Raw genomic sequence first — 17,522 nt, forward strand, 5'->3', positions numbered from 1 at the left:
AGAGCCATCTAGGTCCAGTGGTCACATATGAATCCGGATGATTGGAGATGACTCTGGATGGGAGGCAATTAGGGTTAGGTGACTTGCCCAAGCTAATAAGTGTCAAGTATCTGAGGCTGGATTTGAACTCTCATCCTCCTGATGCCAAGGTTCATTGTGCCACCTAGCTGTGCTATAATTGAATGACAAAGGTCTAGAAAAGAATGAGTTTAAATACCAAGTTCAAAGGAAAGATATAAAAGGAGAAGAATTCTGTGAAGAGATAAAAATAACATCTGTATGCAAGAAGGACCATGAATAGGATTTTAATGTCTTTCTGTTTTTGTCTCCCTAGAACTAAGCACAATGCCTACTGCCTATGAACTGCCTAATAATGATTTGTGAAAGCCATCAACCAGATTCTGATTACCCCAATGCTATGAAAATGTAGATGTAATCAAAATGGAAAAGGTGTGATGTAACTTAAAGGAAGAGGTGTGACTCAAAAATCCTATTAATATTTATCTCTTCTGACCCTACAATTCATAAGAACTCATGATAGTTCTTTCAGAATCACTATAAAGGCTCACATGTTTCACTAGTGATTTATCTAAATGTCTATTTCTAGTTTTGCTGTATGTAGTTAAAGCACTGACATTTTGAATTCTTTAATCTGATCTGACAATAATTAAGAAAAATTGAAGAGAATTACCTAACCTGAGCCATAAAGAAACATGACAGAGGGTGATTTGGTGGACAGGTCCTCAGAGTTGGAGTTAGGGGATATGAGTTTTCAAGGTCACAGGATTTAGAGCTATTAAAAAAAACCTTAGATCCTGTTACACATGAAAAAACTGGAGAAGTGAAGGGACTTGAATACACAAGGAGGAGATCCAGAGTTCAAATTCAGCTCTTCTCTATAAACTCCCAGCCTTTTACCCAGTTCTGCTGTCTAATAATTATTTGATTATGGCTAAGTTATATAACCTTTCCAAACTATAAAAGTCCTATGATACTTTTATCCATTATTATCCACTCAATGACAAAAGAAGGTTTTGTGGACCCCTTGTGGTGGATTTCTTGGAAGCCATGTTTATCAGCATAACAATGAATATCTAACAATCATAGATCTAGGTCTGAAAGGGATCTCAAGATCCATTTCCTTCAACTTCATTTAGAAAAGAAGAAACTGAGGCTCAGGAAATAAAAGTGAATTGTGCAAGATTACTGGCCACTTCACAGGTTTGTTGAGAAGTAAAATGCTTAAAATCTTATTCATTTGTGAATTATTATCTCAGTAAATAAGAAAATAAAAATCACTGCAACAGTTTCAGTTCTAACATGGAAGATTCATGGATGTAGCAATTTATACATTTAGTAAATGAAATCACTTTTACATTAGTATTAACTGCCTTTTAAATGTCAACATCTAAACTATATTTCTCAAGTTTTAACAGCAACAGGGCGTGTCATGTATCTAGTCAAATGTCACATTGCATATTTGGGTTCCAATGATACATGTTGCCAAAAAAAACCCAAAACATCTTTCTTCCCTTTAACTTATGTTATTTAGAAATTTTGAAAACTGAATTTAAAAAAATGGTGAAAGAATGAAGTCCCTTCAGGCTTAAAGGGTATGGACCAAAATTACATTTCAGATCTTAAGTTTCTGGTCAAGTTCAAGCTTCCTGAAATTATCTAACATGCATACACACACACACACACACACACACACACACACACACACACGCACAGAAACACATCATTTAACTTAGGAAATGCTGTTGTCAGAAAAGGAGTTTTGGCCCTGAGATCTGAGATTTCTTAGTTACTACAAGAAGACAATCTACAATCTTAGGGCTCCTGAAATACCTTCTGGAGTGACCTATGAAGTAACAACTATGCCAGTTTCATTGGGTAATGCTCTCTCAGCACATTCTTTTTTTCACTCTCCTCCCAAACCCTGTTTAAGGTGCTGTAAGCATGTCATTCATCAGGGAGGGAAGAGGGAGTTGCTGCAGAGAATGAGTAAGTCCTGAATCTGTGACTCCTCCTAAGTCCATTGGCTCTGATATCCCGTAGTCTAGACATAAAGAGAAGTCTAAATCATTACAGGTGCAACCAAGAAGAACAAAATTCTTTGCTAGGAATGGCACTGTAATAGATGAAATAACAGAGAATTTTAATTTGCTAGAATAAATTTAAATTGTTAGAATAAAAAAACCCTCATTTTTGAAACTAGTCATTTGGATTACAAAGATCTAACAAAAGGTTCTCCATTTTTTTTAAGGGGAGGGACCTCTCACAAAACTGTTGGAAATGCACAATAACCTCATGCCAAATTGTAAAATATAGAAGATTTAAATAAATTGCCAAGCAAAAATTTTGCTCTACTGGTCCTAAATATACAATGATATTTTTTTGGACAAATGCTTATTTATAGAAATGAATCTGTGAAGACTAGATAAAAATCACAACAAAGATAATTTTTAAAGGAACACATATCAGAATATCAATTTTGATTAAAAAAGGATTTTAGTATATGCATATATATGTATATGTATACATATGTCTATACATACATATAATACTAATAGTATACAAACATATTTTATTGAAATATCAATTATTTAGGAAACCATAAGGATTCTTTCCAAAATGCACACACCTACCCAATAAAACCAGGGCTTCATGGTACCCTCAGATAAAAGGTTGGAATCTGCCTCTCAGACAAATGTTACAAAGGAAGATTTTTTTTGTCAATCTAATTTCAAATTTTAAAAAAATCTTAATTACCTATAGCCTAATGATAGAGCAAAAGGGATTTTGCCTTTACTTAGGGCTGGTACCTGCAGCCCAAGCTTGGGACATTTTGCATAATTTCTCTTACATAAAAAGGCTTTGTTCTCCACCGCCTCACTGCGGCTGAAGACCTCTATTTCAGTTTGCAGTCATTTCCTCCTCTGGCTGGTCTTATTGAAAAATAAATATTTTAAAATACAAATTAATTGCCCTTGTAGAATACCTCCTCAACCCGACAAACAACAATATCCTTTGTCTTGCATTGTATCTAAGTCAATGTCATTTTACAGCCTTTCAGCACTCAATATTGTTGATCAAAAATGAACTGCCTCAAATGTTTTTGTCTCTTCCTTTTTGCAATGAAAAAAATAACGCTATATATTTTCCTCTTTTAAGGTTTTTACTCTGAGAGTACTCTGATGGTTTCCACACAGCAGATGGTACAAGCCAAATAGGCTTGTTGCTGGTAAAAGCTTTTTATTTTCTGACAAAAGCCTTTTAGCCCTGTGATGCCAGTCAGGAGAAAATCGATTTCCCAGTGTGCAGGCTATGGTCTTTCCGAATCCTGCCCCTTGCCTTCTTACCCCCCTCCTCCTAAATCCACACATCCCCACTTCCCCCCACCCCACACACACTTTCTTGAAATTTCCATCCTTAAACAAAAGAGGAGGGTGGGGAAGGGAGGCAACACTGCAGCCCAGAAACAATCATCATTTACAAAAAAAAAAGATTTAAAGAAAGGAAAGAGCAGCTATATTGGGCAGTACTTTCCATCTTCTTTGCTAAAAGGTGATTCGGTTGTTGAACTTCAGAAATTTCAGGTTTGCCCGCTCCGCTCCCCTTCCCCCCCCTTTTTATTGGGGAAAAAAGACATTTTTTTTCTTTTATTTTGGTACCAACGAATTGGATGGAAAATGACTAGAATGACAGGGCTGCTTTTTCCACTTACCCGTCATCGTGAAGCTTGCAGTAAGTTAAATGTAGTTAGATGGGAAATTAAACAGAAAGAACACCCCCCCCCCCCATTTCCCCAGCTCCTCTTTCATGCACCCCCCCGTGGCACTGACTTCTCCCCTCGCCTTGTACGGAGCTCAGGTAATCACAGCTGTGGGCGAGCTGGTCCTAAGGGTGAGCAAGTGCAAGTGTGCGGGTCATGACCCCGTGGAGCCCCTCACCCAGACGGGCGAGCAGATGGAGCACGGGGCAGCCACGGCCCCCAGCTCGGAGCCGGGGCGCTGCTGGTGCTTTCGGGCACCGCTGGGCAGGTGGGGGCTGTGACAGCTCCGCTTCCCAGGCGGCCTGGCAAGGGGCGAGGTCGGGGGTGCTGCGGGGGACGTGCGCCGCCTCCCGTTTTTCTCTTGGCTCCTAGGGGAAGTGGGCTGCGGGAGGAGCCCCCTCGCCTATCTGACGCCACATAGGTGCCCCTTACCTGGGCGCTGCCGCCACTGGCGCTGCGGCGGACAGGACAGCTCAGGTCCCGGGGAGGAGGAAGCCAGGCCAGGCGAAGCGCGACTCCGCAGGGCTGCGGCGGGGAGGCTGCGGCGGGGAGGCTGAGGCTGCTGCTGCTGCGGCAGCCGCTGGCTGAATGGACGCTGGCGGGGAGCTGGCTGCCAGCAGGCTCGGGGACGCCTCCCCTCAGCCCCGCCCTCCGCCCTGCCCAGCCCCCCACCCTCCGCCCCCCTCTGCCCAGCTCCGAGTCCCGCCCAGCTGGCTGCGCGCTCTGCGGATGCCACCGCCGCCGCTGCCCCCTCCGCAAAGTCTCGGGGTCCTAGGCCAGTCCGGCCCGCCCCCCGCTTCGTCCCCCCGGGCGCCGAGGAGAAAGTGTGGGAGCTCCGGGGAGGAGCCCGGGCCGACAGGTTGCCGTGTCCGAGCTGGGGCGCACCGGGCTCGGGTCCTGGAGGCCCCGCACCTGGTTCCTATGGAGACCGGGGGCTAGAGCGCGCAGCCCGCGGGGCTTACGGCCAGAAAGAGCCAGCCTCGGTTCTTATTTCCTTTTCAGCCAGTGGAGGGAAAAGAAGCATCCCACCATGCGTCTAGGAGGTCCCAGGAAGGCTGCGATTTGCCTCTGAGCGCGGTCTTTTGCGGTGAACCGTTAGGCTAAATCCCCATCCCTCCCTGGTCTCCCCAATGCATAGAGCATTCTTGCTAGCGGGGGACTGACTTCTGATTTTCGGTCCCTCCACTTGCAGAGAGAGCCCTGGGCAGAGAGGGTGCCACCTAATGCCAACTCAAACCAGGACCTGGTGGGGGGGGGGGCGGGGAAGGGCCCAAAGCACCTAGCTTCTCTGAGACGCAGGTTTTCCTCATTGTTACACGGTGACCAGGATTCCGGTCCTATCTACCTCGTTAACTAGTCTTAAGCTACAAGGGGGTAATAGTAAATGAAAAGAAAAACATGAAAAGTGCAGATATTTATGTGTGCGTGTGTGCGTGTGTGTGCGTGTGTAAAAGCGCAAGCTTTTATGTGTATGAATGAGAAAACATCAAGGGTCAGAGCTACAAAACCAAACAGACACTGCAATCCCTGATAATAAAAGCTAGATTGGAGAAAAAACTGTCAGTAAAGACGCCTTTCCAACCAGAGAAAGAACAATAGCAACCAAGGTATACAAGTCAGATGCTGCTTAGCATTGCTTGGTTTCTTTATGAATCCTTTTTAACTTTGTGACTTTGGACAAGCCCTATCTGAGTCTCAATCTCCTTCCAGTAAAATGAAGAAGTTCCTATCTGTTTTGCTTTGTTTTGTTCTGTTTTTTTTTTTTTTTTTGGTGTGTATATCACAAAACCCTTTGGCAATCCAGTGACACCTATGTACCCTTTCTCCAAATGTTGTTTTTAAATCATTGAAGGAAATTCTGAATTTCAGTTAGAGGTGAGTAAAATAAAAAAGATGAAAAATTTTCCTCCATCCTGTTCATAGCTCTCCATGTGAAATCTATCCATGGACCTCTTGGAGAACCATGGAATCAAGTTTAAGAAAGCCTGTGCTGGAAAATATCTATGATCCCTTCTAGATTTAAATTTTGTGATCCAAGTAAGATATTGAGAGTTATCCTAAGATAGGGAATGGAGAGGTCCATCTCAGTGGTGTGGCTTAAAGTATTTTAGCTGCTCTGGGAAAAGAACAACTTTAATTTGACATTTAAAATTAGTCTTTCTTTTTTCACTCCAGTGCCCCCAGACTACTTAGTTGGGCCCTGGAGGAAACTCAGACAATCAGAAACATCAGGAAGGGGGGCAGGGAACCTCAAAAAACCCCATAACAAATAAAGAAGTGCAATAGGGACCATGGAATTTTATCAGCAATCTGAGTACTTATCAAAAACTTACATTTGAAGTATCATGGCCTGAAGTTCTATACACTCACACACACACACACACACACGCACACTAATTATTATTTTAATCTCATTGGTCATTATGAATTATATTTATACTTAAGTTTCTTAGAATATATAAACCTCTAAAGATTATAGAGATCATTGCATTCTCTGTTTTTGAGTACCCAGACCTACCATAGGTCCTGAAACATAGATGATATTTAATAAATATTTGTTGATTAATTAAGTATCATTTGTCTGCTGGTGCTGCTTATCTTTATTTCAGGAAGGAATAGAAGATAGTTGAGGCCCTATCCCAGGACAATTTGGAGAGTATGGACAATACCTTTCTTGAAATGACTTTTTGTTTTTGGAGATCATCCTCAGCTCCAACAGGATTCCTTTCTGACCTTCCCTTCCTTCAAGCTCATCTCCTCCCTCCCTTGCCCAGTCCCATTTCTGGAAGAAGTGGCACATTTCTTCCCCTTCTTAAAAGAGTATTTGGTGAAGAAGAAATCCTAGAGCATTCCAGTGTGCATTTCCTTCATTCTGGATGAGTTTCCATCTTTACATACTCCCACTTGTCCCAGGAGAACTTACTGTTCTATTTGTGACTGGTTCTTCCTTCTGTGAAATAAAGAGATGGAAATAGATGACCTCTAAGATGCCTTCCAACCTCAGTCTTATAATCCTATTACTTGAGAGACATTTGAGGAGAAATTGTGGAGAAGATGCTTTTTCAACCTTCTGGACCTATAGGAATGTACCACATAGGACACCTAACTTCTAAGTGCCTTGGAAAGGAAGGTATCAGGTTTTGGTGTCACCTTCTCCTATTATCTCTCTAGTGTGATTCTGAGTTTCTGAAATTCAGTACCATGCCTCAGCTATATTATTATTATTATTATTATTATTATTATTATTATTATTATTATTATTATTATTATTATTATTGTTATTACCCTGAAACCTCCCTCAGCACCTGAAGCTCCCTCACCCAGTAATATTCATTTGCCTTGGAGACTTTCCTATATTGGAACATCCACCCCTGGACTGGTCTCTGTCTCCAATGGTCGAGCTCCTTTCTGGGGTCTCCATTTTGGAGAAAGGTCCAGGTCGGTCAACTTTTCCTGTCTGGGTTTAAATAACCTGCTATTGTCGTTATTTAGTCTTCATTCTAGAAGAGGACCAATGACAACCTTAGGGTTTATTAAAATCGTATTTAAGCGAGCCAAATTTGTACAAATTTAATAGTCTCACTCTATCCTCCATAGTCATTGAATCCAGTGGCAAGGCAAAATTCAGGAAACCTAGAAATGTTTTGAATACTTTCAACTCTCTCCTATCAAAGTGTTGCTGCCTTTGGTGTGTTAACATTCACATTAGATTTTATAAGCCCCTTTAGAGCAAGGATTGTCTTTTTTAACTTGATTTTTGGGTAGCATATAGCTGTTGGGCCTGGAGTCAGAAAGATCTGATTTCAAATCCAGTATCTCTGATGTAAATCGCTTAACCCTGTTTGCCTCTATTTCTTTGTCTGTAAAATGAACTGGAAAAGGAAATGGCAAAACAACTCATTATCTTTGCCAAGAAAACCCCAAATGAGGTTTCAGAGTCAGATAAGCAGCTGAACAACAACTAACAAAGTGTCTATAAGCTACACTTAAAAAGGGTCTGAAGCAAAATTGAACCCAGATCTTCCTGACTCCTGAACTCAACACTCTTTCCACTGTTCCATCTAAGAAGACCTATATATTGTCAGTAGTCAGTAATTTTGGATTTATTATGTTGTTGCCAATTTCTCACTAGAAAATCATATACAAGTGCTTTTGCAGAAGTCAGAGGATTCATTATTCACTAGGCTTTGAATGGATGTTGCCTCAGTCAAATTGAGACCTTTTAAAAAACATAGTTTAAAATGACTAAGGTCTCCAATGATATCCAAGATCCAGTCATCCTGATCTATATCTGGCCATTGGGCCAAGATGCTTTGGAGGAAAGAGTAAAGCTAGTATCTTTGCAAAGCTTTCCCTAAATTAAATCCAAATCACTTGCATGTCATATCATTACCTCCTTGATGTCATGTTCCTCTTCTAGAGAGAAAGGGAAAGACCTCAAAATGGAAGGTCTTTGTCGGGCACTGAATTAGAGCTTTCACAATTCACATTTTCACATTCACAAAAGTGAATGAAAGTTGACACTTTCTTTTCAGCATATAACCTTTGATTCTTAAGTTACAAATTATGTGACCCTAGGCAAGTCTCTTACCTTCTGCTACTTCATATTCTTAAGCTATAAAATGGTGATGATAATAATAAAATATCCATCTTCCAGTGTTGTCATGAGGGTAAAAAGAATAATATTTATAATGCACATAGCACAGTGTCTGATACATAATAGGCACTATTAAATAAAAACTTCTTTCCAACTGCTCTCCTTCAGGGGTGTCTAGGTGGCACAGTGGATAGATCACCAGCCCTGAAGTCAGAAGTACCTGAGTTCATATCCAACTGCTCTCCTTCAAATGTTGCCTGAGTCACTGAGAGGTTAGGTGACTTGTCCAGGGTCATACCATCAGTATGTCAGGAGTGGGACTTGAATCCAGGACTTTTTTAACTCCTTGGATTTAAGCTCTCTCTCCCTCTCTCCCTCTCTTTACTGTAATGCACTCTTCTCAAGTGCTGGTGATATAAGGATAAAAATAAAACAGATTGTGGCATCAAGGAATGTATATTGTAATAGAAAATTACATGTTCACACAAAAGAAAATGCAAAATACATCCAAAGTACATGCAAAGAAATTGTTGGGGGAGGGCATTTTAGCACCTGGTTGGTGTCTTGTAGAATGTGACAACTGAGCTGAGGTTTGAAGAAAGCGAGGAATCCTAAGAGGTTGAAGGGAGGAAGACAAATATCCCATGAATGGGGGAATAGGGGTGGGAATGGGATGGGGAATAGATGATCTAGGACACGAAGATGGAAATGGAATGCTATTAATATGAAATATTATAGGAAACAATTTGAGTGGACAATAGAATAGATAATAGAGGGTAATCTGTAATAAACCTGGAAAAGCACTCTGGAGTCAGATTGTGAAAGTATTTAAATGCAAAACAAAATAGTTTGTATTTTATCAATGAGACAAGAAGGAACCATTGGAGCTTCTTAAGCAGAAATTTCAATTTTGTAGCTGTGGGGGTAGGAAAAATTAGAGATAAGGGTGACTGAAGGTAAGGAAATCAATTAGGAGATTATTGTTTAGGACCAGAATCAAGATCTAAGTTACTATGAATGAAAAAGGAGAATGATGTGAAATATACTGTGAATGTAACATTTACAAACTTTGGCACCTGATGGGAGATTAGGATAGTAAAACTCTAGGATCTCTTAGAAAGTGAAAAGCTGGGTTGCTGGAAAAATGGCAGCATCCTTTCAGAAATAGAGAAGTTAGGAATAAGATAATGTATGATAGTGTTTGAATTTTATGTCATCTGTCTTAGGTTTGAGATAAATAGCAGACATCTAGTTGGACATTTCAAATAGGCAATTGGTAATGTGGAACTGGAACTCCGAATAAAGAATAGAGTTGTATACATCAGGGACATAGAAATAATATTTAGGGCGGCTAGGTGGCGCAGTGGATAAAGCACCGGCCCGGGAGTCAGTAGTACCTGGGTTCAAATCCCGTTTCAGACACTTAATAATTATCTAGCTGTATGGCCTTGGGCAAGCCACTTAACCCCATTGACTTGCAAAAACCTAAAACAAACAAACAAAAAGAAATAATATTTAAATCCCAGGGAGACTATGAAATCATCAACAGAGAGAAGCAGAGAAAAATGAAAAACTTATTCAACTTTAACATGTCTAAAGTGCAGATGTTTCCATGAGAGAACGATTTGTTTGAGCAAGGTGAATAGATCATTTTGAGTTTCAGCAAACCAATTTTTGGCATTTGCCTGAAGCTTCTGGTCTGGCTCTCTCTTGCAATACTTCATATGCTCTTTAGGTCATTCCTGTCTCTTCCTACTCCCCAAACCCCCATTGTGAACTTCTTTTTATGTTAAGATCTGAATACCCAGAGATAATTTAAATAAGGTACCACATTTGACCATGATTGAACACTTCTAGATTTTGGCATGTTTACAAAACTTGAAAGCAAGACATGTGGTCTGGATTTCAAAGCTTCCAATGCTTTCTGGCTCCTAAGGGAAGGATTAAATCTATAGAATGAGGATAATAAATGTGGGTATTAAGTTTTAGATCTTTTAAAAATGCATATTTTACATCCACAGTGCACTCATTTTATAAAGCTTCTGGTAATAAATAGCTTTAATTAGATATTGCCTATATTCTAACATCCCATGTTTATTGCCTAGCCTTGGTCCTGAAAAAGAGATGACTAAACCATTTATTAAACCATTTCCTATAAGTAAATTGCTTACCAAGTAAGTCATGTTGATTTAACCCTTATCCAGTAGCTTAGTATCATTTAGCAGAGTGGGGGGGGGGGGTTATTGAATTTGGTTATCCATTGCAATTACAAATTAGTAGCCCTTCCTCCAAAATGGTCAGTTGCTTCAAGTTTATATAAGCTCCATTTTTCTCCCATTGGTCATCTGAGGCTTTACATTTAGGTCTATAGGTGGTGTGGACTAATTAATAAGTATGGAAATAATGATTATGATGATTAGGTATCTATGAGTGTATTTAGGATGAAAGCAATTCCCCCTGAACGGGATTTGGCATGTTTATGAACCTTGGCAACAAAGGCAAAAGTTGCTTTCCCATCTTTTGAAGTAACTAAAAACTTATTTTTATCAGAACTGTCAAGAATATCAGGTACATGGGAAGCAGACAAAGGAAGTTGTTAATCCAGGAGAGTAGCCACTCATTATCTGAGTGCTTGTGCCAGAAATACTTATTTTCTCCTAGGAAAATTTTCTCCATTTCTTTACACGGTGATACAGCAGCTTTCTCACCCCAGAAGTGCTTCTCTGTCTCCTCTCATCTCCCCGGCTCCTTGATCTGATTGGTTGGTTCCTCCTGGAGTTTCCATTTTAAGGAGGAAAGTTTCAGGCTATCCCTGTTAACTTCCTCATTCTTTTATGGGCTTCTCTCTTGACTACCTAGGATTCTTGTACCACAATATCCCTCCTCCAAAGAAAAGTTACTCTTTGCACTCTTTTCAGTTTTCTTTTATGCATTTTCTTTCTTCATTAGAATATGAACTCATTGAGGCAAGGATTCTCTTTCTTTTTGCATATTTAAAGTTCAATAACCTGAGTTCAAATGCTGACTCTAATCTATTTGTTTTCTCAGTGCATAGCAATGAGTCTGTATTTGTGTTTTATAAATGTTTATTGACTTAACAGGGCAATTAGGGAAAAGAAACCTGCAGTTTTTCTTCTTTTTCAAACAAACTGCATGAACATGATTGTTCTTTATCAGTGAAAACTCAACCTAATTTAAAGACTTTTATTTGTGGAAACGGACCATCTATTATTTTCAATTTACCACCATACCTCCTGGCTACTTCCAGTCTGAACTTTTATGTACCTATGGTCTTTTATGTACCTATGGTCTCTTTTCTTACCCTCTACTTTGTGTTTTCATTAGAACAAATTTTCATTTCCAGTATATTCTCCCCTCTTTTGAGGATAAAGTTGCAAACTCCAATGGGATTTTAATCCAACAGAATAAACATTGATCATCTACTATATTCAGGGTATACTTTCTGTAGTACTGGTTGTTAAGGAAAGTACAAAATTTAGACAAAATCTCTTGCCATTGTTAGTGAATTTAAGAACACCTATCCATTTTATAATTAGGGGCAATTGGTATACACACACACACATACATACATTATATATATTTATATATATGGTTGAAGGATAGCAGTGGAAGGATAGTGGGAAAAAACACTAACTTGGAGTCAGGAAATGAGGGTCCAATCTAATTCCTTTCTCTTCCATCAGTTATTTATGTAACTTTTGGTATAGTTGATCTCTCAATCCCAGTTTCCTCTTCAATATTTGATCAGACTAGATGACTTCTAAGACTCCTAATTTTATTCAATCATTCATCTCTCATTTTCCTTTTTTTTTTTAAATGAGCCAAATGTATTTTATTGATGTCAGGTTGACAAAAATCTAAATGAAAAGAAAGGGCAAATTACATCTAGCCACTTTCTACTAGCTAAGGAGAGTGGAAGATAGATCAAGTCAGCCCGTATTTCACTCTGTCTTCCCCCACCCCCATTCCCCAATCAGTTTCTCTTTTCCCCTCTATTCTCATTCCATTTACCTTGAGTTGTCGTTTTCAACTTTAACCCGTGTTTTAAATTATTGTAATTGCCACTGACAATGAATAGCTTGTCTTGTTGACAATGTAAATGATGTCTCCTTTTGACAAATTTATGAAATTTTAATGCATCACTAATTTTTCAAGGAGTCAATAGAGCACTCCGTTGGAGCTATAACCAGTATCTAATCTTTACACAACCCATATTTCAGCCTGAAAGGAAAGGAGACCCTAAATGCAAACTGTATTTTTAATTGTTTTGGAGATCACTCTGAACTCTATCTTTGAATTACATTTCTCTCCTCTTTCACAGAAGGGTACCACCCAGAAGCAGTATGATACAGTGGGATTAGAAATGGATTTTAAAGTTCAATAACCTGAGTTCAAATGCTGACTCTAATCCATAATCAGCCATTCAATAGATGATTAAGCTTGAGTAAATCAATTAAGATCATAGGATCTGAAAAATCTATGTCTAAAATTAGGTCTGGGTGATCTCTAAACCTTTTTCTTGTGTTAAAATTTTAGATTATATTATCTTCATGAAAATGTCCCTTATAATAAATTTCTATAAGCATACTTTCCCTCCAAGTGGCACTCTTCAAAATTTAGTCAACTTGACTAGAACAAATCAAAGCAAATTTATTTAAATTAAAAATTATATTTCTACATAATTTATTTCATTTGTATTCATTGTATTTTATGCATTTTGAAATATTCTGAAAATAAGTCCTTAGATTTTTCCAACCTGGAAATGTTTGCAGAGCTAACTAATTCAATTGACTTTTATCAATAATTTTTCTTTAACTCAGGATAAAGCAATATTTGGTGGTAAATTGGGATGAGAATTTCAAAGATAATTGAAGCTGCCTTAAAAAAATCTTGATAATAATGGTGATAATTATAACAATAACTAATAATGATGATATGTATTATTCTTTATGGTTTGCAAAATACTTTATAAATTCAGTTTCCTTTTATAGTCACAAGAGCCCTCTGAGGCAGGAACTATTATCTGTTTTACAGATAAGGAAACTAAGTCCAGACAAAGGTTAAATGACTTGCCTAGGGTTATACAGCTAATGATTATCAGAGGTCAGATTTGAGCTCAGGCAATACTGTAGCCCCTGAGGCAGAAAGACTCATCTTCCTGAGCTCAAATCTGGCCTCAGACATTTATCAGTTGTGTGATTCTGGGTAAATTACTTAATCCTGTTCACTTGTTTCCTCATAAATAAAATGAATTAGAGAAGAAAATTGCAAACTACTTCAATATCTTTGCCAAGAAAACCCAAAAAGGGTGATGAAGAACTGGATACAAATGAAAAACTAGTGAACAAATCCCTGACTCCAGACCCAGTGCTCAATCCATGGTGCCAACTAGTTGACATTAATGTAAAAGGATACAAAAGAAAAATTCAGGATGAGAAAAAGAGGGAAAAAAATGAATTAATATTCTAGAGATAAAATTAGTATTTCATTAATAATCCATAATATTGACAGCTGAATAATATGAAGTAATAATTCCTCATAAGTGAAGAGAGGGGAGCAGTAGATTGAGAAAGCTACAGAAAAAAGGGATAAATGGCAAATTCTCATTTTCTCCTCTTGCCATTGTTATGGTAGAATACTCATGATAGAACATTGCAAATTTGGGGGTCAGGTATTGATGGAAAGAGTAGCTAGATTGGATCATGTCATCAAAAATCATTTCTGGTTCTAATGCCCCCTAAAGAATGAATTCCATTCAGGAATGCTGTAACAGGATAACAGCTTATTTTTTTTAAAAGGATAGCTTGTTATCAAAAAGTCATTGGGATGGAGGGAAAAAGACAAAGGAAAGGACCAGAAGTTCAGGCTCAGGCTACTAAGCCTTGCCCACTGCAATTCATTGCCTGCTTCTGGATTTAGCACTTAGAGAAATAAATCCTACATCAGGATTCTTGACCTTTTCTGTATCATGGTTCCCAACCTGGAGAAAACTTTGAACTTGTTTTCAGAATATTCTAAAATTCATAGATCAAAATACATAGAATTACAAATCAAATGAATTAGATGGAAAATAATAATCTGTTTAACAAATTCATATACTCCATGAAATCTAGTTTTGAACTACCAAGGGGACTACAAATATCAGGTTAAGTACTCCTATTATAAAGTACCAAGCAAGAGAAGAAGCACACAGGGCAAGGGAAAATAAAAATATTTATTGGAAAAGAATGTTATAAATTAATGTCACCCTAATAGATGGGGTCATGGTAAAGGGACAGAGAGGATCCTATATGTTTATTGTGCTAGAAAGGAAAAGATAAAAACAAACAAAAAAGAGAGAAAGAATTATAATAATTCATATAGATGATAGAATTAGATAAGCATACACAAAGCAATTTTCAAAGACAGTAGGAGAGGTAGGATACATTTTTACCTGTGTAAATATTTCACATTATGTAACAATATATATACATGCATTCATAATTCATTCATATGTTAAATTTGCCTGTTGATCCATCTGTCCATCCATCTACCTATATCTGCCTGTCTGTTTTTGGAGATATTAATGTTTTCAGAGTATGGTTTTATTTGCATCCCATAAACATTTTATGCTGCATTTTAACAACATAGTCACTTCATTATCATTTATTTATGTATACATATGCATGTATATATATATATATATATATGTATGCAGATATAACACATGCATAAACTGGAAGAATGCATAAATTTACCAAATATATGCCAAAATATAACTGGTATAAATTCCATCCTCTACTTTCAAACCTCCACTCCCAAGGGCAAAAGAATGGGGGAAATGCCCAATAATTTGCTGTATACAAGAAATGTATTTAAATACATAGATTAAGAGTTTCTAATGTGAAGTCTAGAATTTATCTTAAAAAGCAGGAGTTTTGTTAAAGATTCAAACAAAGCAACAATTAAAACAATAAAAATCAATAATAGAAATGGGCACAAATAGGTAAACTAAATTAGATTTAAATCTGCAATTGAATATAGTCAAAGAATAATGAAATATATATATATATATATATATATATATACACACACACACACAAAATATCACGGGGTCTAAATTCTTAATATAAATTCTAAGAAAATTGAAAATGATATAGAAACATAATAAAGTGAAGAGATAAAAGAGCTAGATAAAACTTATGATATACCAGGTACTTCTAAGTACTGAGGATATAAATTCAAGGAAACAAGTAAGTCCTTATAATGAAGAGGCTTCAGTTCTAATGGGTGATGACTTGTCTGGAAATTTAGTTGAAGATCTGGAGAAATGACTAAAAATTCAGCCATCAGAGTCCAGTGTACTTGTAGGGGCATGCTGTTTCTGGTGGGGAGAACTTGGAGATGATTGTAGTAGTGGTGATGATATTTACGTGTGTAAATGTTCAGGAAATAAAAACAGAAAAAAAAAACCAGGCTAGATGAATTCAATAAATTTAAAAAAAATTAGAAAAATAAAAAAAAAACCTGCCCATTTTTAATTATAAAATAAGTAATATTTAAAGTTAAAAGAGAGAGTAATTTGAAAAGAAAACACATAGGAATATCAAAACTAAACTTAGTCACTTTTTGAAAAGATTAACAAAATAAAAAACCTGTTACCTAGACTGAGGAAGAAAGAGAGAGAGACTCTAGGTGGCACAGTGGATAGAGCATCGACTCTGGAGTCAGGAGTACCTGAGTTCAAATTTGGCCAAGGACACTAAATAATTGCCCAGCTGTGTGACCTTGGGAAAGTCACTTAATCAGATTGCCTTAAATAAAAAATTAAACAAAAAATTTTAAAAAAGAGAGGAAAAAGAACATCATAAATTTATAGTAATCAGTGAGAAAATAAAGAGAATAGTTTGAAACCCCTATATAAAAATTTTATGCCAAAATATTCAGTATTCAAAGGTAATGGATAAATTATCTACAAAAATAAAAGCTACTCAAAAGACTAAATGATAAGAAGTCAACTCAATCTAATAAGCAAGACGTTAGGGATCCTCTAAGGATCTTTTTATCTCCCCTTCACATCAGTCTGGGACAGAAGGATTTAGAAATTAATACCATCTTCTTTACAGAGAAAATAATTACTAGTTTCAAAAGTTATTTTCAAAAATATACTGAAGATACAAGTTTTGTCTTCTTTATCTTCATCATGATTTCCAGTCATCCAATCAATCCATTCCTCAGTACTTTCCTGCTCCATCTCTTTTCTCCCTTCACAATTCTGGTTATTTTATTAGTTCAACTCTAAACTGTATTCTAATTTTTTTTTCTCTTGATCTCCTTTCACAAATGCTTTGTCAAACCTTACCCCTGGATTATGCTTACTGTAATAGGATTTTGAGCACTGACTGACATTCTGTGATTTGGGATGGTTCAGAGGGATAACAATTCCTTTTAATTGTAAATGCAATTTGGTCTATTGATTACTGAATTGGAAGGTAGACTTGAGTCATGCCAAAGAGTTTTGAAGTGAAATTTGAGAGAAAAATTTGAAAAAGGAATAGATACTACAAGAACTGATCAGCAGCAGAAGCAACAATCAGAAGTGAAGAGATGCCATTCCCCAGACCTGTGTAGTATATAATAAGCTGAGTAAGTTTTCTGACTCAGCTCATTATATTGGTGACTCAAGAAAAAGGGGGTAATGAAAGAATAGGTGAATTTTTATAGTGAAACATCAAGGTGCCCATTGAGTCCCCACAGTCATCTTCCAATGGAGGAGTTGACTTAAAACTACCAGTAATATTCATATCTTCAAAGATAAAGAAAGTTCCAAAGAATATACTATTATTGTAACTTCCCTTTCTCATATCCAGTAAGAAGCATTGTTGCATGCTCTGCTTGCTCTTTTTTCTAAGCATTTTGGTACCCCGATTTTGCCTCAAACAAAAAGCAATCAAAGTTTAGCTGAAAATACTCAAAATTTATGTTAGAGAACCAAATCTGAATTTTATGAATTTTTGTAATCTAGGGCTTTTAGGTATTTTGATTTTATTAAAAATTTTTCAAGCAAAATAAACCTAAAAATTAGTAGAGAGAGGAACCAAAATATTACTCTGAAGGTAAAAAATGAACTATCATTTTAATAGGGTG

General features: G+C 37.4%; 1 protein-coding gene across 12 annotated transcripts in view; it reads right to left on the reverse strand.

Moving 5' to 3' along the window:
* Positions 1–4,295, reverse strand: part of MAP2 (microtubule associated protein 2) — a 344,929-nt gene extending 340,634 nt beyond the window's left edge. For all 12 annotated transcript variants that reach the window (XM_074191477.1, XM_074191482.1, XM_074191481.1 and 9 more), the window contains exon 1: positions 4,211–4,295. The gene's annotated coding sequence lies outside the window, so the exon portion shown is untranslated. The remainder of the gene's footprint in view (positions 1–4,210) is intronic.
* Between the last annotated feature and the right edge of the window lie 13,227 nt (positions 4,296–17,522).

The sequence above is a fragment of the Macrotis lagotis genome, chromosome 6 (assembly GCF_037893015.1).
Source record: "Macrotis lagotis isolate mMagLag1 chromosome 6, bilby.v1.9.chrom.fasta, whole genome shotgun sequence".
NCBI lineage: Eukaryota > Metazoa > Chordata > Mammalia > Peramelemorphia > Peramelidae > Macrotis > Macrotis lagotis.